The sequence below is a fragment of the Canis lupus genome, chromosome 18 (genome assembly GCF_011100685.1).
Source record: "Canis lupus familiaris isolate Mischka breed German Shepherd chromosome 18, alternate assembly UU_Cfam_GSD_1.0, whole genome shotgun sequence".
Lineage (NCBI taxonomy): Eukaryota > Metazoa > Chordata > Mammalia > Carnivora > Canidae > Canis > Canis lupus.
This window is the reverse complement of record NC_049239.1, coordinates 21,040,652-21,062,265: the sequence shown is the minus strand read 5'-3', so window position 1 is coordinate 21,062,265 and position 21,614 is coordinate 21,040,652. Positions and strand designations below refer to the sequence as shown.

At 36.5% G+C, this 21,614-nt stretch overlaps 1 long non-coding RNA gene across 8 annotated transcripts in view; it reads right to left on the bottom strand.

The window, feature by feature from the left end:
• The window catches only part of LOC119864186, a 44,164-nt gene extending 22,882 nt beyond the window's left edge, over window positions 1–21,282 (bottom strand). For 6 of the 8 annotated variants that reach the window (XR_005373229.1, XR_005373222.1, XR_005373227.1 and 3 more), the window contains exons 1-3: window positions 21,149–21,282; window positions 12,762–12,857; window positions 6,728–6,925 (exon numbers count right to left, since the gene is read on the bottom strand). This is a non-coding gene — a long non-coding RNA (uncharacterized LOC119864186). Of the gene's footprint in view, window positions 1–6,727; window positions 6,926–12,761; window positions 12,858–21,138 lie in introns of all 8 variants that reach the window. The other 2 variants (XR_005373223.1, XR_005373225.1) reach the window with 2 other exon arrangements.
• Window positions 21,283–21,614: the final 332 nt, after the last annotated feature.

Sequence of the window (21,614 nt, the reverse complement as noted above, 5' to 3'; positions counted from 1 at the left end):
GGAAACTAATTTTATCTTGCTTTCTTTCAGTTTCCTCCTTTGTAAAAGGAAGATCGTAGGCGATAACTGACCTTCATAATCTTAGAAGCTGTTGAGTAAGATAAAAGGGAGATGAAACTCTACTTCGGGTAGATAAAAGATCTCCCATAAAAATTGTTTTAAAGTTTCTATTAATCTATATCCAAATATGAAGCCCTTTGGCTCTCAAGATCTTAAAATGACTCCTCCTTGAAGCCTAAAGCCAAGTCTGGCACGATCTAACACTCATCAGCACTGACTTTTCCTTTTTTTTTTTTTGCACTTTTAAGGAGTCAAATGATTTGATTTTTGAAAAGACATGAAACTGCAAATTCTTAAAAAGTATATGACCTCAAATGCTAGTAACTATAGTTATATTAAATTATATTAGAATTAGAAAATGAACCTAAAGATCCCCAAATTAGGGTACAGAAAATTATACCAGAGGACCAATGTCTACTATCTCTAAGCAAGCTTTTCCTAAACCAGGAAATTGGGTAGCTTTGGATTGTGTTTTAAGTTTTTCCAGGTTAAGGATATGCAGTATACAATGGCTGCCTCTACCAGTATTGACTAATTGCTAAAGCAGACAGTTTTTCCTAACGTATGGCATGCATGGCAGATTGTTTAATTTGCTTAGTGCTATTCGTTTCCTTCTTTGTTGTCATGCTTCTTTAGAGATAAATTGGAACAGGTTGTATGGTTCTCAAAGATATCAACCCCCATTCTCTGGGACCTTTAACATTATATTATTTGAGGGGAAACATGTTCTTTAAAGATGTAATTGCATTAAGGATCTTGAGATGGGGAGATTATCCTGGATTATCTGTTCTGGCCCTACCTGTCACATATCCTTATAAGAAGGTGGCAGAGAGAGATTTGACACATGCATACGGAAGACGAGTCAACGTGAAGACTGAGGCAAAGACTGGAGTCATATGGCCACAAGTCAAGAAACCCTGGAAGCCATCAAAAACTGGAGAAGGCAAGGAACAGATTTTCTCTCAGAGCCTCTCAAGGGACTGCCATCTAAATCAGCATTTTTATTTTATCCCAGTCACACTGGCTTCAGGTTTCTGGCATCCAGACTTTTGAGAAAATAGATTTTTGTTTTAAGCCACTTAGTTTGTGGTAATTTGCTACATCAGTGATAGAAAACTAATACATAAACTTTATTTCTCTGTCTCATTCATTTTGTACTTTTCCATGTAACTTGCTTTGGGCAATGGAATATGAGCAGACGTTGTAGGCATCACGTTCAAACAGAAGCTTTAAATGCATGCTCTTGTTGTCTCCTCACCACTGTCATCCTTCCTTATGCTGTATCCTAGATACCGGCTACTCCTTCAGCCTAGGTTCCAGAAGAAACACATAGACTCAAGGCCAGAAAAGCATAGTCAAATACAGCCAAGCCTGACCAAGTCAAGCCAAACTTAAGCTGAGCCCAGCAGAACTGCAGCCAGCCTGTGGTCCTCACATAATGTGAGCAAAAAATAAATGTCACAAACCATTGACATTTTAGAGTTGTTTGTGAATGAGAATGTACATGATCAGCCAAAAGTAAAAGATAATGCACATAATGAACTTTGGATATTTTACCCACTCTTGCCTTTTTTTCTTTTGATTTTCTCATGATTATTGTTTAACTAGAGAAAGGTGTTTCTTGTAATTAAATATTGCTTTTCTGTTTAAGTTCTCTAGGGAGATGAATACTCCGCATTCTCAGGACAACAGGCCCTTATGTGAGTGAAGTGGATTAATAATTTCCCAGTCTTCCCTTCTTTATCACAACTCATGTCAACCTCTTCAATATTTCCTAATTCCAACAACGTTCTCTTACTCTGATATTGCCAAAAGATAATATAACCTTTCAGAGATGTGAAAACTCTTCTATCACATTCATGACCATAATCAGACACCTTAGTTTATGTTCAAGGATATCTTAAAGACATTGGATGAGGCATTCCTTTACTGTAGCATTTACTCCTTACCCTTCATTTTTTGTCCAGTCTCCATTTTCTTCCTTCAGATCCCTACAATCAACATTCTACTTCTTTCTAATGTGTCACTTCCTTTTCCATCAAAATCTGCTTTTCTATGCCTAAGGTTGATTCCAAGTACTCAATTCTATTTTTACTTTTAAATTCCCATAGTAAAATCATGTATCTTTTGTTGATGAATATGCCTTGAGAAATATATGCAAGTGATTCTTACTTTGATTGAAATAGTTTTCCACTGCTTACCTATGTGTTTTGGCATCTTTAACAGAGAAATTATGGGTAAGGGAGGGCAATTATTTTAAAAATTATCACAAAGGTTTATTGATTGCTTATAGATTGCTATTGCAATTTTAGAAAGCTGGACAAGGGATCAGGGCTCCACACAGGACTGTACAGTCAGTCATCTCCTATACAAGAGCATCTAGCCCAAGGGGGAAATTAGTAGCTCGAATTCAGCCTCCCTGCCATTTACCAAGCCCTAGAACTTTACCAGGAGGTCACAGCCACATGGTGGGAGAAGTGGTATAGTTTTTTGCTATCAAAAATTTCTGTACTGACCCCAAGATGTGCCTTTGTGTTCTGTAGCCATCTGGAAGAGGTGCCAGAGAGAAGCAGTTAAGCAAGGCTCTGTAGCCAGGTCAGACCAAGTTGCCTCTGACTCCGTAATTTGGAATGTATAAAACCAACAGTGTTAAATTGGTTGGTTGAGTCAGAGTGGCTAATATCTGACTTATTCTTTATACTTCCTGCCAGGTACAAATATCCTATGTTCACAGGTACTCATTATGGTGACTTCAGTCAGAAGCCTTTTGTTGAGTCTTGCTTCAGACAAAAGCAGAAAAATGCAATTCTGAGATAATCCCTTCAGTCTCCTGGATGTACATCCAAATAAGCATGTAAATGGAACACATGGCTCTATGGAACACAGGAAATCATATGCCAAATTATAGCAGTAAATATTTCCTACAGATAAGGGAAACTTGTGACTTTGCTTCCTAAGGCCAATATCGGCTCACGATTGCAAACTTCTTATTCTCTCTTTGTTAGTATATTACAAAATTTACAGTTTTACTTGGGTAACACAATGAAGAAAATGTCTGATTTTCAGTCTTTGCTGTTCACCATCACCACCATTGTTCTTTGTGGCTTCCTATGAGTCAATCATCTGTATGTTCTTAGCGATTCTCTTATAGTATCCCTCTTCACTGGCCACAGGGTTGGTCTAAAGAGTCATTAGCTGAAATTCCACAGCTAGAGTCCTCAGAGACTACCTGTTCAGGTTCCTCTCAAGCACCTGCAGGGGCCCACACTCTTTCTGTAGAAATGGCTACATTAAAGTGCGACCATCTCAGTAACCACCAGGGATCTGATTAATCTTTTCCTTTTCTGAGATCAAATGGCCTCCAACCCCTGTAGACTTTATCCAACACTGTAGCCTCAAAAGCTTAGACCTTCTAAATTAGAGAGCTGGGAAGGATATCTTCAGGGGGCTCTCTCCCTATTTAGCCACAGACACAAATAGCTTCTACCTGAGGACTCAGGTGCATGGAGTTGGGTGTAAGAATATTTTCTTGGCTAATAAGAAAACGTCAGTTATATTCCCTACATTGATAATAACAATAACAGCATTACACTCCATTAAATAACAAAGCTGCTAAAGAGTAGAAAAAAAAAGACTTGAAATAGGTTTTTCTTGCAGTGTATGTGGGTGTGTGTTTTGGGGCTTGGAAAACGCTATGTCTGTAATTAGGATTTTGAATTTTTTGAGAGTCTGCCAAACAAGTAAGTCCAGTTCCATGACACAACTCAGTATAAGCTTCAAATTAAATGTGAAAGCAAGAATGTGAGAATATACTAGACATGTGAATCAAAATGGTTAACGTTTTTTGAGTTCTTTTGTAGTATTAATCTGTGGCAATTTCTTTAGCAATTTCCAACTTTGCAGTGTGGAAGCTTTAAAGTGTGTTAATAAGTTATCTAGAAATAGGGGAGTGGCTGAAGTGAAGAAGTTTTACATAGAGTACCTGAGTTGAATTTCACTCGAATGTGTGTTAGATTTATCGCTGGTTTTTGCTAAATTCAATAACGTGTTCACTGAGTAAAGCCAGTGACGGAACCTTGAGTCACTGAGGTAGCCAGACTTGTAATGGCCAGGTGCTGGCTATTAATAGATCCCTTGGGAGCTGATGGTGGCTACAGGTGGTCAGGACAGGTTTCAACAGCAGCAAGTGCAAGGAATTCCAACAAGAAAAGCATGTTCTGTCAGAGAGACCCACACCTTAGTGTTCAGCAGGGTCTGGGAGGATGAGACGGAAGTAACAGAAGTGTCAAGTGGTGGAAGGCAAAACAAGCAGTTTCAGAGGCCCAGACTAGATACCCCCATGAGTAACAGAAAATAACAATAGTAATAATTTCTCTTACTATGTGCAAGTCCTTCTGAAATTATCAAAAACCAATGAAGTTTGTATAATTATTACCATCTTATAGTTGAGGAAATTGAGGCTCAGAACGTAAGCAACTGGCTTAATAGACACAAATTGTCAATGATGGGGCTTACAGGTCTAGTTTAATCTGACCTTTTGGAAGACTGGGTTGCAGACTCAAAGGGACTAGAATATCAGGCATGAAAGTAAGTGAGATATTTAAGTATAAAGATATAGGATAGGGATGTGAAATATGAAATACAAAGTGGTAGGGGAAATATCATAAACTCTAAAGCCCTTTCTACTAAGCATCTTTTAGGTTAATTTGCCAGCCAGCTAGCCTCATTCTTTTCTCCTGACATCAGGTTTCAGACACAGTTATATAAAATTGACATCTTTCCTCATTCATGAATTCATTCAAGGTACAAATATGCATAAGAGTGGCTCATCTTCTGCCCTTAAGGAGGTCATTTTCTGGCAGGGTACCTCAGGCTAAGTAGAGAGAAATTCTCCTCAGCTTTCCTCTCTTCTCTCCCATCCCTCCAAAGTCTATGCTACTTTTTAAGTATGCATATAAGCTCCTTCCATTGTAGAGTCTTACTGTAAGAGAAACAGATGGAAGAGCAATCATGGCCAAGTTACATATCCTGTGGAGTTCTTAAAGTCTGTATATTTCCTGAATGTTTTCATAAGGTATGTGTGAGCATCCTACATTCTGTTTTTACTCTTGAATGGGATATTTCAAACATCTCCTCTCCTTGTAAACTGACTTTTAATAAGGGCTATCACAGCCTCTCCTCATTTCCTGGACTGAAAGAGCAAAGCAAGGTATGAGGTAAGAGTTAGGCTCACAACTAGCTCATTGACATCAATGAGAACCTCTAATCCAAGCCTAGTGGGGATTAACCTTTCACAAGGCCTCTGCACCCCATCGAACCCCCATAAAAATGACTCTGTGAACATTTCTTTACTCTATTGGAAGGGGCCAGCAGAAAGCCTGCCTCAATGCTGAGACATGAATCTTCCCTCATTTGCATTTCCAGCTTGGAATGGCCTGAAGTGGGACCAAATCTTCAGGGAAAATTCAAGTACTCCCAGATGTGAAGGCCAGAGGGCTAAAGGGGCAGGAAGCCAGGCTAGCCATTATATCTATGATCCTACACACAGTTTTCCAATGTAAAGCTTCAGTTGCTAAGGGTTTCTTTCCAAATTAACACATAGAGAATTTTTTTTCAATTGTGATTTGCTTATAACAATTTATGCATTTAAATAAAATATTTTATAGAACGGACGTTTTAGGAAAGTGTGAAGGTGTTACCTATCTTACTTTAGTTTAAGATAGGTGTTACCTATCTTACTTTTAGTAATAGCATGAGAATAGTGAAAGTATAATTTTATCCTCTTTGGCTCAAGGTTTTCAAATGCATAGTTTCCTTTGCTTTTGTCCGTTGGACCAATTTATTTCTTCAGGTGTCATCTCTTATTTGAAAACTTACTTTTATTTGTCATTATCTCATAGACCAGAAGATTGTTTTTCTTTATATTTTAAAAGTACCTAGTTATTTTGAAATTTTTCAGAATAAGCATTTTTTAAAACCCTGATTGATGAGTGTTTTAAATAGTTTAAGAAAATAAATCTTGAAAATCTTGCATTGTAATAGCATTGTGGACCTCAGACTCCCAAGACAGTCTTTTGTGGTATGGCATGTATTTTACCTCCAGGTAAGTAACAAGAGACTGACGTTTGTATATGCTTATTTATGCTACCTCATGTAGCATGTGTTGCATTTTTAGATTAAATTTTTTTTAGATTAAAATTAATTAGAATTTTCATAACATGCTGGCATCATATAATAAACCAGGAACAAAAATTGAAGACATATTTTCTTTAAATTATTTAAATTAGGGGATCTCTGGGTGGCTCAGTGGTTTGACACCTGTCTTTGGCCCGGGGCGTGATCCTGGAGCCCCAGGATCGAGTCCCACGTCAGGTTCCTGGCATGGAGCCTGCTTCTCCTTCTGCCTGTGTCTCTGCCCCTCTCTCTCTTTCTTTCTATGTCTATCATAAATGAATAAATAAAATCTTTTAAAAAATTCTTTAAATTATTTAATTCACTCATATTTTATAGCATTTAAACCTCAACCACTGAGCTTCATCTAGGTTACATGTTTTATACAAGGATCTATGGTTAGCAAATATAACTGAAGTTTAAAGGCAGAACTTCTCAGTCTGGCTCTATTATTTGTTGCAGCTTAAGCATTTTTAAAGTTACCTCCCTACAATACCTTGGATAGAAAATGACCTAACATTGTGTTCAGGTGAAGCAAAAAGGAGTGAAGAAGGAAATAGTAGAGAATAGGCATCCCATGGGATGAAAGCCCTAATCACAGAATTTCCCAGTGATGATTTGAAGGTGTCAGAAGAGTGTATTTTCTGCTTCCCAGACTGGAGTAAGTCCTCTTCCTTAAGTATTCCACTTTCTGCTAGGGGACAAAAAATGCCATAGGGTACAAGTTAGTAAAGGACATAAACAAGCAGTTTACCAAAAAAGAAATACAATGGCTTTTAAATGTATCGAATGCTTTTCAGCCAAGTTCTTACAAATTATAGCAGTAATGGAGTGTCATTGTTCACCTACCAGATTGAGAAAACTAAAGTTTTTAATGGAGTATTGGCAATAATATAAGGTAATTGTGAGTGGAACTTCATACATCTTTGAAAAAAATTGGCAACATTTATCAGAACATTAAGAGCACTTCCTATTTGAATTCTACTTCGGGAATTTATCCCATAAAATATGAACACATGCAAAATGACATAATGAAAATAGTTACAATAATATATATATATATTTCTATTAATACAAGTTGAATAATTTATAGTATATGTGTGCAATGGAAAAATACTACAAAAAAATATATATATATATTTGGTGTCCACCACCAAATATGTGGTGGACAGATGTATGCTGCGAATGTCTTGGAGACTGATAAAGCAAAGCAAGGTGAAAATGTGTTTTAGAACATAGATGCCTAGAATAAAATGGAAGTTTATATAAAAATCTTTTAAAATACTGTTGCCAACAAACAGGGAAGGAGACCAAAAGCCAGTGGTGACATATAGACATATTTTCATTACATATATTTTGTCTTCTTTCACCTTTTTTACATTTACATGTATTTTAATAAAAAATAATAGCCAATGCAAAAAATATTCAAAATGAACAAATATTTATTTTGGTGACAGCGAGGATTCCTAAATGGCCTCTAAGATTTCCTGCCTCCTGGTATACATGCCCCATATAATCCCCAATTCTTGAGTATAAGTGGAGCCTATCAACACGATAGGTTTTCCCTCCTGATTACATTAGATTGCATTAGATTATGGTGAAGGGGTTTGCAAATGTAATAAAAGGCCCTAATCAGTTAAATTTAATCAAAAGTGAGATTTCCTGGGTGAGCTCAACTTAATCAAGTGTGCCCTTTAAAAGGGGCTGTAGAGGTCATTAAAATATTCCTGATGGCCCTGAAAAAGTAAGCTGCCATGTTGTGAGGGGGCCTATGCAGCAGAAACTTGAGGACGGTCTTTATTAGCTGAGAGTGATCTCTGGCTGACAGCTTGATTGCACCCTTGTGAGGCTCTGAGCAGGGGACCCAGGTAGGCTATGCTAGACTCTTGGCCCATGAAAACTGTGATAAAATACGTTTGTGTGGTTTTCAGTTGCTAAGTCTCTTATCATTTTTTATGCAATTATAAAAAATGAATACAACTGAATACTCACTACACAGCAAGTGAATAGGTTAAAGCACAACACAGTAAAGAATGTTTCTCTTGTCAAGTAAGGAGAATTGAGTTCCAGAAAATAAAATCATCACAATAGAACACCTGTATGTGAGGAGATAGCAACTATCACAGCATCCGCCAAAACAAAAAGTAGGCAGTGAGAGCAACCTTGCTCCGCATGTTTCAGTATGGATTGCGGAAGGGAACCTCCCAGAGCATGCTTGCATGTATCTTGTCTGCTGAACCAGTACTGCACAGAATGCCTCCCATTGAAAAGGACGTGTCTTGATGGACAGGCAGCAAAAGGGATAAATGTAAGCCTTACTCTGACAACAGCCGTGGACTGAGAAAATAATAAAGATCAGAGTGACAGCAGCTGTGAAAAAGCTAAAGCATGTATGAACGAAGCCCCAGAGTCATGGTGCTAAGACTTATGTCCCCATCACTTAACACACTTTAAAAATCAGTTTCTTCAGCTCTAAGCAAACCCAATCAGTGTGACTAAGAGGGCGCAGGATGAGGCACAGGAACTAGCATCTTTAACAGGAACGTCAGGTGATTGTGATGCAGGTGTCTAGGGACCACAATTTGAGCAGCACTCTAGCTGAGCTATGAGTCTCTTCCATTGGTGGCATCTTATCAATGCAGCATTATACCCAGGTAGAGTGAGATAGAAAGAGAACTGACAAGAGAAAAGGGTGTAAACCTAAGATGCTTGGGGAAAGGAGGCTCTCTGGTGATTAATACTCTGGGTAAAGAAATTATCCTCTCTATAACTAAGGAACTCCTACTTGAACAATGCATATGAAAACACTGCTGTCTCTTACTTTTAAAAAAAAAAGATATATATTTTTTTCAGATTTGATTTATTTATTCATGAGAGACACACAGAGAGAGGTAGAGAGATAAGCAGAGGGAGGAGCAGGCTCCCTGAAGGGGGCCCAATGCAGGACTCGATCCCAGGACCCCAGAATCATGCCCTGAGCCCAAGGCAGACACTCGATCCCAGGACCCCAAGATCATGCCCTGAGCCTAAGGCAGACACTCAACCAGTAAGCCACCCAGGTGATCCAAAAGATCTTTAAAAATATTTTTACTTGAGAGCATGCACGTGCAAGCAGGAAGAGGGAGAAAGACAAGCAGACTCTGCTGAGTGCAAGCCTTGATGCGGGGCTCAATCTCAGGACCCTGCTATCATGACCTGAGCCAAAATCAAGGGTCAAATGCTCGACCAAGAAACTGAGCCACCCAGATGCCTCTGCTCTTCCCTACTTTTGAAGGTATTGTGGAAACAAAGTGTATTTAGTATTTGAAAAGCTTTGAAGGGCAACGTTTTTTTTTTTTTTTTAATTAGTGTAAGATATTATAATAAATTTCAAAATCATGTAGTATAATCAATACTATCTTATAATGTGATTTCCCCCCCCAATAGATTTGGTGTTTCATGGTTAAATACCACTAAAGCACATAAAACCATCATTTATCTTCATCTACGAGATTAATTTTCTTATCATTTATGAAGATCAGTTGTAGGACTATATTAGGCTAAATTATTAATTCAAGCAGTTACAAAAATGTCTGGTTCCAGAGATACTTGAGAGATAAAATTAATAGGATTTAGTTAACAATTACTTGGTGGGAGGGGTAGTAGTTAAGTCAAGACTGATATCAAATAATATTCAGTTCTCTTTATTCAGTACATTAAAAATGTATAGTAAGAGGTAAAAAAAACAATTCTTTTATGTAAAACTGAGAAAATACTGATTTAAATTGAGATAGTTTCAAAGATGATAATAGACAAATGCATTTATTTATTTATTTTTTAAATTTTTTTATTTATTCATGATAGGCACACAGTGAGAGAGAGAGAGGCAGAGACACAGGCAGAGGGAGAAGCAGGCTCCATGCACCGGGAGCCTGACGTGGGATTCGATCCCGGATCTCCAGGATTGCGCCCCGGGCCAAAGGCAGGCGCCAAACCGCTGTGCCACCCAGGGATCCCGACAAATGCATTTAAAGTTTGCAGCCTAAGTGGCAAATTTCTGAAATTTCCCACATATGGATATAATTTCAAAATATTCTTCTAAAACTTTGTTAAGCATCCTCACTTTTAATGTCTTAGACCAGAAATATTTATTATCACCCCTAAAATTCTAGTCTACTTTATTTAGAAAAACCAAAACTTTAAAAATGTGCATTCTAGGGGTGCTTGAGCAACTCAGTTTGTTGAGCTTCTGATTCTTGATTTCAGCTCAAGTCATGATCTCAAGGTCGTGGGTTCAAGCCCTGTGACGGGCTCTTCACCTGGAGTGGAGCCTGCTTAGGATTCTCTCTCCCTTTACCTTTGCCTCTCTGTCCCCACTGTGTGGTCTCTCTCTTTCTCTCTCTCTCCCTCTCTCTCTCTCTAAAACATAGTTCTAGTTAAAATTTTGGACACTACTTTTTTCAGAGTTAATTTTCATTAGTAGCAATTACTTTTTTTTGAGAAAACACTTAAAAAGAATCAAATCCATTCTCTTTGTGATGGGTTCTCTTTACATTTTAGCAGAAATTATTTGATGTAGAAGAGAATTTATGCGTTGTTCACTGGGGGACCCATCGGGTCTTTAGAGAACCTGGTCCCTCCAATGGGAAGAGCCTCACACTTGGAGCTCAGCTGGCCCTGTAATCGCTGCCTGTTACAGAGCTTTCTCTGTGTGAAGCAGTGATCTGTTCAAGTACTGAACTCATGACCTTTCACTCACTGGCAGCAAACTCCAACCAACTAGGCTAGCAGTTGAGAGCAGAATGGAAGAATTGCCCCATAAATGTCTGCTTTAGAGCTTGATCCAACGGAAAATACACTCTGGCCTCTTTAGCTGGAACACACTCCCTGTGAGAAATCAATTAAGTCACAAGAACTGTCTTTTGTGAAAATCGCCTTTCTAAATCTCAGAAACAAAAATCCTTTCCACAGTCAAACAAGGCAGCCAAACAAGACCGACAAGTGGAAATCCAGTCATTTATCAGGGCAATTATCTAAAGCCAATTTCTTACAACATTACTCTAGCCTTTATTCTCCTCTTGAAATATTAAAGGGGAGAACCCCCTTCTCATTCATTATTTGCTGAACTTATCTAGAAAATTTAGTTACTATGCAAATATCACAGACAACTACTTTGATTACTAAAAACATTTCTATATCAGATTCACCGATTCAGTGCTCTGGGATTATAGAAAGTGGGTATTTTGCAAGGAAGACAAACTTCATTAGCAGCTTTACTGTTGACAGACTTCTCTTCATTCCCACATTCAACAGCACATTTTTATTTTACTTTTTTAAGATTGTGTTTATTCTAGAGAGAAACAATGAGTGAGTCGGGGAGGAGCAGAGGGAGAGGGACAAGCAGACTCTATACTGAGCCGGAGGTGAGGCTTTATCTCAGGTCCCTGGGTTCACACCCTGAGCTGAGACCCAGAGTCAGATGCTTAACCAGCGGAGCCACCCAGGCACTGTCAACAGCACACTTTTAAATCACTCCATGAATCAATGAGGACCTAATTGTTTCTTGATACTTCATCTATTTAAAAGAAGCTAAGGAAGCAAAACCTTAGACAACAGCTAAAAGTTCAGAAATGGAGGGGAAAATTGTATTAAATACTGAAATATAACTGCTTCTATATTTTGTTCTCACAGTTTGCTGTAAGTGAATCCTAGAGATCAAGACAATGGCTCAGTTATTATTTCATATGTTTCTAGTCACCATGTACAACATTGTGCATCTAAAATTCTTAAATTTGCTGAGAAGCTGACATGACAAAAGAGAATCCATTATGCATTTATCTTTAAAAACATTTTTAAAGGTTTTTATTTTTTTCTTGAACTAGAGGTCTAAATTGTGTCAACTTATTAACAGCATCCAATTTTGCATGTTCTACATTAATTATTTTGACTTTTCCACCCCAAATTAACCCATTTCCCCACCTTTGGATCAGAATTTATCTGGCTAATATGATAATAGCAATAACACCTATGTTAATCTTAAATTTTACCTTCCAATATGCAACAAAACAACATTCATTGAATATGATGAAAAGTCTTTATGTCCATGACTTTACCATTTATTTGTGCTATAATAAGGGAAATTCTTTTTTCTATGATTATAAAAAGGAAATTTGGAAGTCTCCATTACTATGTAGCTTTATAGAATACAATTTCACATTTTATAACTATTTAAATAGTTTACAGATTATAAAAATGTGTAAACATCACTTGGGATCTACAACATTTTAAATTTTCTATTCTTGGTCTGTTTTGGTTACATTATTTCTTTTTTGTTGTTGTTACATTATTTCTAAGATTATTTCCATTTTGCCAGCATTAGTCTTTAGCTTTTTACAATTAAATAAATTCTCTCATTTTCAAATTTATTCTAGTTTCAGAGAAACTGGTTTTGTGTATGAACCTGGATATGAAGATGCACAGAATCTATAATGTTTTTAAATCCATATTATTTCCATATCCTTAGTAAAATACAAAATAAAAAAGACATTTACAGTCATGTCTTGGTGTCAGATGGAGTTTGAAGCAAGGCTCTGTTGTTGATCTCATTGAGGGAGATTACTTAAGTTCTCTGAGCTTTGTTTCTCCATCTATAAATGGAGAAAATAATTCTTACATCAAAATCTCATAGGTGTGCAAGAGGGATGGAAAGAGTATACAAAATAATGATTACACACATTATTCATATGATTTATGACATTTTACATAATTGATACATAAAAAGTATCATGGTAGTTGGCACATACTAAGAAATGGTAGCTCTATTTGTGTACAGTGCTCACATAGGAAATTTTTTAAAGCCCAAACCTATCCAGATCTAATGTTTAGATCGTTGGATATTCTCAAGGACAATAGTGTGATTGTTTAATCTTTAAATAGGACTGTAAATCCTATTAGAAAAACAATGTTATTCATAACTACTTTTATATAAAAGACAAGAAGACCTGAGACACCTAGATTTGTAGACCTCTCTCATCCTTTGCCGTAATTGCCATGCCCAAATGATACCGATATGAAGAGAATCCCTTCACTTTGGGGAACTGGAAATTCACAGAAGGCTTGAAGTTATAGGGAATCACCATATTCAGAAAAGATGGTGGCCACCTGGGAGAATAATCTTTCAGTACAGTTTTCAAAAGATATGAACAATGATATTTGGAAATCTTCTGCACTTAACAAGGGAAAGGAAAGTCAGGAAACAAATCTGTTCCCTTAAGGAAGTTCTTAACAATATTTGTGACTACTAGACAGAACTGTGGGAAGATATTTTGCTAAATATCAAAAGCAATTGGTCAACTACACTTGTCTCCCTGAGTGGTGACCTCTTGGAACAGGAGAGCTTAGTATCAAAATGTATTTTATTTTTTGTAAAGAATTAGTGTTACTTTGAAGAACATGGCTGCATGTCACAGACATAATATTGAGTGAAAGAGCAGAGGGAAGAGAGTATGGAGTATAGTGCTATTTACATGAATGAAGCCAAGAACCAAAGAAACTAATGTCTTAGTGATTGAAGTCAGGAGAGTGGTTATCTTTGTGGAGAGGGATTTATTGAGTGGGAGGCCCGCAAGGGAGCCTTCTGGGGACTAGAAGTGTGGTAGTTACTCAAGTGTGTACATAAGTTAAAAAATTCATCAAGCTATAAATTTAAGATCTACGCACTTTAGTATTGTGTATGTTATATATTACAAAATTTAAAAATACATATCATAGTATTTGGAACATCTTCTAAAATATGGTATGATTTCTACTTTTACATAATGACTACAGAATGATTTTTACTCCTGATTGCATTTTCTGAGCCTGTGATTATTTTCTTCTTGGAGCCCCAAGAAAAATAGAGATTCTTCAGAAAATTAACACATACCACTGTATAGATAGTGTATAATTTACTAATAAGATATCTTCTTATGGGGCTCTGGATGGCTCAGTCAGTTAAGCATCTGAATCTTGGTTGTGGCTCAGGTTACCATCTCAGTTCATACAATTGAGCCAGGAGTAGGGCTCCGAGCTCTGTGGAGAGTCTGCTTAAATATTCTCTGCCCCTCCCCCAACTCACAAGGGTGTGCTTCCATTTTCTCTCTCAAGTAAATAAATAAATCTTTTAAAAAAGAAGATATTTTCATTTAAAGATAGATTTTATACCCGTTTTCCTTATCTGTCCTATGGCAAGGTTTTTTCCACCTAAAAAGATTAATTTATTAACTAGAATAACTTATTCTGTGACCACGAAGACAAGAAGAAAAGCAATCAATGAATGGTATTCCATTCTAGAGCAGTGCAGCCCAATGAAACTTCCTGGGATGATAGATATTGTCTACGTCCTTGCTGTCCAGTATAGTAGCCACTAGCCATATGTGACTATTAGTACAAGTACTAATGTAGTTAGTGTCACTGGGAAACTTATTTTTAAATTTATTTAAATTTAATGAATTTAAATTTACATAGCACATATGGCTAGTGGCTACCGTGTTGAGCAGCACAATTCTAGAGCTTAAAAAAATAATTTCATATATTGTTTTCATGTTTTAAAACAAATCTGCACGTTACTTCCAGTTTACAAACGTTAAAGCAAAAGTTGAGAGTGGCAAAGGGATTTGAGCAAGATCCACTTGACGAAATTGTAATTTTTAATTCTTTACAATACACCTCACAGCTTCCCTGGCTAGCGCATGGTCTCCATTGTCTCCTTTTCCTATCAGTTATTCTCAGAAAAAGGAATGCTTTGAAAGTCAGCAAAATTCTCTTCTTCTCTAGGCTTTCATCATGTCTGTTATTTAACCTTCATGTATACAGTGCATTAGGTTATATATGGGCAACTCTAACTCCCTGTGGTGAATCTAAATATGAATTGTCTTCCTGAGATTAGCAGTTGGTGAATCAGAAATGAGTAATCCTAGAGGTGTGACCTACATATAAAAAAGGCCATTATTTAATTAAAAGTTACTCTGAAACTTTCTGGCCCACCCATAAGTACCTAGCTTATGTGTGAAGACTCTTCTGAAATGCCTGTCCGAGGCATCTTTCCTGATTCTTTAGCAAAAGTGATCTTTCTCAAATTCTTTTTAATACTTTTCAAAATTGTCTCATTCTGTTTTATATGATTTTCTACTTTAAATATATTTTTTTGCTCCTCTTTTAAATTAATATTCTATGGTAGGGAGAGAATATCTATTTTTTGTATTTCTCTTCAAAGTCCGACCTAACATAGTGCTTGTATACAGAGAAATCCAGTAAATATTTGTGGAAATTAGTCAATAGGCTTTCCTAGTGAATATCTTAGTGAAGATATGCATGATTAAAGAAAACTATTTATGACGTATAACTTCTTAAGAATAATAATATGAAAGTGTAGAAAAGCCATTTAAACTTGCTCAGCAAACTTAACCTCTAAACAAATTTTAGAATTTCACCTCTTTAAGCCAGGCCTCCATAATTATCTCAGTATCTGTATTCTTAGTACAATACTATCTTGAAAAGGGATTCTTTTAGATTACAGATATTCTTTGGCAGTTATATCCTGCAACTTTATTTTGACTTCTGCAATAATTAAAAATTTTCTTTCTTGTTAATTGATTTTACCAAGAGTCATTGTGTTCTATGAGAAATTCCTGTGATCAAATACTTTTAAAATAAGACAAGTTCACATTCCACAAGGATGATGCCAATTTCATTTTAATTTTGTCAATACTGTCAGATGAAATGTGGTTGCTATAAAATATATAACACATTATAATAGTCATTGAAAACATCAAATTACATAGAAGAAAAAAGACAATAATTTGTCATCCCCAAACTTCAAATGCCTAATGGCTCTTAAAATCAATCTTTAATCTGTTCACATGACTCACAAACTAAATAACATCAGAATCACTCATTTCTATATTCTCAGTTGAACCTTGTGACTATAAAATTGTTCCTCGTACTTCCTGGAAGGGTCTGCTCTCAGGGCATAGCATGGCTGACTTCTTATTACCTCTCAGTCCGTTCATCGCTTGCAAAAAAAAATGAAATTATTTTCAGAACAATTGTTTCATACCTACTACTAGGGGAGACATCAGCTTGCCCAGAAGTATATGAGCTATGTAGAGAAAGAGTAAATCCGTTACACCCGAGCAAATAGATGCTGGGGAGGCAAATATAATGAGCACTACCACCCAGCGCTAGTTCTCATAGCACTGTTGCCACCTAAAGTGGTTTATTTATAGGTTTTTTAGTTAATTTTCTTCATTTCCCCCAAGCCCACAAGAACAGGGATCTGGTACAGTTGGTCCCTTGCTGCATCCTCAGAGACTAAGTTTGACACATGGCATATTAATAAATTTCTGCTGTCAAAATAAAGGTCACTCTACTATTCCACTTGTGCTTTTTTCCTAGCGAAATTCCATTCATTCTTATGGTCTTGACCTTGACATCACTTTCTCTACTAAAATATTACTTACCTACCAAATTTGGTATCACACAGCAGTACAGAATAATAGTATGTTTAATAATCTCTGTCTATCACAAGGCCATATTTAAGATGTTGATCTCCCTTTCTAACTTGGTCACTGTTGTATTGACAATCTTGAGCATTATTTCTACAGAAGGTATTCTCTATATAAGTGCTGACTAAAGGAATAAAGGAGGGATACAAAACATGTAAGTTCTGTTTAAAAGTGTCCTTTCTTTCAGCTTATGTTACCTTTGAGGAGAAAAAGTATTGGAATCATCAGTTTAGTGTTTCAATATGACAACCTTTTTATAATAATGTAAGGTGGCAAAAGCCTATAGTTACCATAAATTATACATATAAATAAAGAAATGTGTAGCAAACAAGCAGATGGATGCCAGTACTGATATCCACAGGAAAGTCTGCTGAAGTATGGCTGGGCCTTACCAAGTAAAACATTGATTTTCGGATCTGGCCCCATGCCTTAAAAAAACAGCTTACGGTGCTCAGGAATAAAGAGGTCTTTAGGGAACCGAACAAGTGAGAGTTTATTAATTTATGATGAGAAACAACTGTGACATTACCCAGATTAATTGAAGTACATATTACCAGAGCATTCTTTCCCTGAGTCATGCTACATGGGAAATCAGACATCAGTAGTGTATTTTAATAGGTTTAAATTTTAAAAATGAACGAAAATACACACACACACATATATGTGTATATATATATATGGTATGTGTTTCTAGCTATCTGTATCATCTATCTGCCATCGTTACAAAATGTTAAAGTTCTTTCCCACTGTATAAATAACTTTGCCAATTATATGAATATAAAAGTCTGTTGATGGAAACATTTTAGCCAAAATAATGGGGAAACTGCTTACTATAGAGCTTTGCCAAATCAACCAGAATATTGGAATACTTAAGCAATATATTACAAAATTCAGCTTTCATATCCTTGTGCTTTCTGTTTTATTCCTGTCCTGATGATCCTAAGCTTCTACTTCACTTTATACTGTTATGTATAAATATCATTTTGTATGTTACAGTGTTTTTTTGTTTTTTGGGTTTTTTTTGGGGGGGGGCATAGCCTTAATTACTGATGAAACTTTGCCTGTTCCTACAACAGGTTCCTTGATTAAATAGATTATTTTCATCATATTCAACTTTTTGTTTAGCTTAGTACTTCAGGGCAAGCTAACTTTTCATTAAGTGTGAGTCTAATGGTTAAAATGTCTATTTAAACTTGAAAATGTACTTCATTTAAGCACAAAAGAAGGAATCGTGTTCTGTTTCATTTTCTACACTTTCCTTTGTCAAGATTATCTAGTCAAGTTTGGAATTCCATAAAACTTTTGATGTCAACTCATATTACCAGCCACTTTTTCTTTTGCTTTATTCAGCTGGACTCCTTGTTGACTAGAGCTTCTGACAACTGTGAAAACACACTTTTAGATTCTTTGAGTAAATTCAAAAGAGATGAGTTAATTTTGCTTTGTAGTCCTTGGTATTATAAGTCATCCTCAATATGTCATTGCTCTTATTATGTCCTTATTATTTCCACATAGGCACATGTTGTTTTCCTTTTTGTATTTTCTTTTCTATGGTCATCTTGATATAATGTGAGAGATGAACTTTAATTCTGAAAAAATCAATGTGGCTTGATCTAAACAACATTGACTACACAGAGGGATTATTGACATGCTTGCCTGAGGCCCTTCAAGAGTTATGGATGTGTTTGTCATTTGAATGCTTTTCATGGAAACTTAAGATGTTTAAAGATGTTTATATTTTATGTGAGGGTAGAAATATATTACTATCTTAAATAATATAAGGTCTTCTCAAACCTACCTAAAAAATTAGTAAACCAAAAAAAAAAATTAGTAAACCCTTTATTCATTTTTAAAAGATGTTTTCATTTATTTTATATTGAGAGAGCAGAGGAGGGGGAAGAGAGTCTTAAGCAGATGCTGCACTGATCACAGAGCTCCATGAGGGACTTGATCTCACGATTCGAGATCATGACCTGAGCTAAAACCTACAATCATACGCTTAACCAATTGTGCCACCAAGGCGTCCCAAAAAATTAGTACACCTTTTAAAGTGAGTTTTTTTTTTTTTTGAAAAAAATGACAATGAATGGCATAACTAGAGTATATGGTAGTTGGTAACAGAGTGTAGTAAAAAGGAGCCTTCTTTCCTTCCTTTCGTAGGCTTCCTAGGAGTAAATGAGAATGATCTTCTAAACTACAGCAAGAATAATCAGAATAATTTCATGATCCATGCTAGCTAAATGGCAATCTATAAAGAAGAGTTATAGATCGATATAAGAACTTAGTACATGCACATGTGTGCACCCCCAACACACATACGTACCCCAAGACTGGGTAGGTCTTATATGATTATTTTTATAAACACATCTTGCCCTATAGAAGAGAAACTAAGTCATTAGCACCCATTAAGAAATTGATTGTTAAAAGCACATGTTTTCATCTGTGTGTGCTGCATCTGTAAACCACTGAGGAATGAATGAATGACTGCTGCTCCTGAGGCTGTCACATGAACCCCAGCACTGCTAAGACTGCCACTTTTCCCCTCTTTGTGCTGCCTCTGTTAGCTTTCCTGGCACCATTATGGGCGTCTCTACTAAAAGTTGAATGAAGGGTAAAAATCATATAATTTCATAGCCATTAAAGGCAGAGAAAGAGTATCAGGAAGGGGGATTAAAAGGAAAACAATGAATAAAGAAAGTCAAGTGTAACCCAATAATGCAGCCAAACAACACTATGGGTACAAACTGAAGTCACAGTGACATTATTACCCAGACTTTACTAGTTTGTCTTCTATAGTTGGTGACTTCATCATCCCCTTTCCAAGTGTTCTTGATGTGTTGTTTCATCTATAATCCTGAGTTTTAAAACATGTAAGGAAGATGCTTCACCATTGTCATGATAGCAGTACCATCTAGAAGGGTGAATGCCATGGCTAGACTTTATTCTGCTGGTGCCCCTAAATCTGCAAATCACTGGAGGTGACTGTGACCAAACACTATATTTTTAGCTTCCTATACTGATAACAAAATCAAGATACCTCAGATTGGCTACTAGAGACAGATATGAACATGGCACTGAGGAAAGTATACTGAAGCCGCTCACTCACCTTTTGCCTTAGAATTGGACAGACACCTACCAGCTCTAGCTATGTTCAGGGTAGCCAGTTCAATTTACTCATCTCCTCCAACTCTGGGGTATTTATGAATGTGACTCTGTTGGCTCCTTCTCCTCAATGATGAATAATGCAGCCTTAGTACGTTTTTGAAAATCATACTCTTCTCTCCTTCTAGAGGCTTAGTTATGTGGAGGTCTAATAGACTGGTTATGATCTCATGACATCTAAACTGAAATACATGTTTTTACCTTAGGGCCTCCATTACAAAGTAGATCCCAGCTATTAAGAATCACCACCACCCTAAGATTATTTGTGTATTTGGCAAGAGACATGTTCTATCCTCAGAGTGTTGCCCATTGCATCTGCTTTTCTAGGATTCTCGTAGTTTAACTATGAAGCACCATTCACTTAGCAGCCAGGTCAGTATCTAAGACATGTTGATGATTGCCACTCTCTATGAACAGCGATAAAAGTTGGGTAAATCCAAGATTTTCTCTGTTCATATCTATTCCTGTACCCTGTTCCCTGGTTTGTTTGGGCTTTAGTTCAACAAAGAGGGAAAAAAGGGAAAATCCCACTCGGCTCCTCATTCAAGTCACATTCTCCAATTGAGCTTTCCCTCTGTTGAAGTTAATATGTTGGTTCTTATCTTACTCCTGTATCAATTTCTCAATTGGTTTAAAATCTAACTGGTAGGTAAGATGAGAAATAAGTTTATCCAGACTGTAACACATTGTTTTTGTGAGATTGTCCTCTCTATCCTCTCCTCTCTGATGCCTCCATCCCATTCTTACTCATTTTCAAGCAGAGTAGTTCAAAGTTCTTTTTTTCTCCTATTGCAAACCATGCTATTAGAGTCTCACTTTTCAGTCTAAACAGTCCATCAGTTTATTTTGCTAAACAAAGCTCATTTCTAAAAGAAATCTTGAATTTAGCTGTGATGATTTTCTCTTTTTACTCTTAGTGAACTTGTCTTATTAATTTGCTTAACGCATAACCTATAAGTATTGATGTTTCATTTCTTGGTAATTATGAAAGAATAAGTAATTATTCTCTATAATTAACAAAATGTTGTCTGAGCTACATACTGCTCCAGCTTTTCATTCTCTGCTTGAGAGTTTTATGTGTACATTCTGGAGGGAAAACAAATGAACCAGTAAACCAAAAATCAAAACAAAATGATACAATTCTTCACCTTTTCACATTTCTGCCTCAGCTCATTAATTGAGAAAGCTTTAGTAGTGGATAAGTATCTGCCCTTTCCCCTACCTTTCATTACCTCTTATTATCTCTTTTACAAGGAAGGAGCAATTACTTCTTTAACCTGGAAAACTGGGAGGAGTTTCTGGGTAGACATCTGAGCCAGCTTGAAATTCTTAGAACCAGGTTACCCACAAGCCCCACCAGTTCTGCTCCATGCTACTTCTGTGATGTAATCTCACCAAGACACCCTCTTCTTGTTGTGGAATGTTACCATCATCTATCTCCTCAACCTACGGATGGCGGTTTAGTCCCATTAAGGAGGGAAAAAAGCAGAAAATCCAATCTGGCTCTAAATTCAATCCTGCAATTGAACCCTACCTCTAACTGAAATTATATTTTCTTCCTTATCTAACTCTTATATTTATTTTTGAATTGGTACAGAATCTTTGTGGGAGAATTGATAAGAAATCAGACTATAACACATAACTATAACACATTCTTTGTAGTGTTGATATTTTTTCCATGTGGGATCATTGTGTTCA